This window comes from Penaeus monodon, chromosome 24, assembly GCF_015228065.2.
Source record: "Penaeus monodon isolate SGIC_2016 chromosome 24, NSTDA_Pmon_1, whole genome shotgun sequence".
Classification (NCBI taxonomy): Eukaryota; Metazoa; Arthropoda; class Malacostraca; order Decapoda; family Penaeidae; genus Penaeus; species Penaeus monodon.
Window position 1 is genome coordinate 15,210,915 of NC_051409.1, and position 289 is coordinate 15,211,203.

A 289-nucleotide genomic window follows, 5' to 3' on the forward strand; every position below is an offset into this window, starting at 1 on the left:
GCCTTGTGTACGCGCTCGGCGAAATGTACTGGAGGTTCGGTACACTTTGCTTTAGGGACAGATGTGTATATATATTTTTGGAAACATGCGTCGTAATGGTTGCGATGAAAATGTATACTGTGTATGCATAAGGTAGCGAGGTCATGTGTACGTTACTGTCTGAATGAACTATGCACGTAAATGAGTAATATCCTAAGGTGTATTTCTGTGTGTTTACAGTATATTAGCGGGATGCACAAATTCTGGGCATTTTTTCTTCACTGAAGACTGTCTGCGTTTCAGGGTAGAT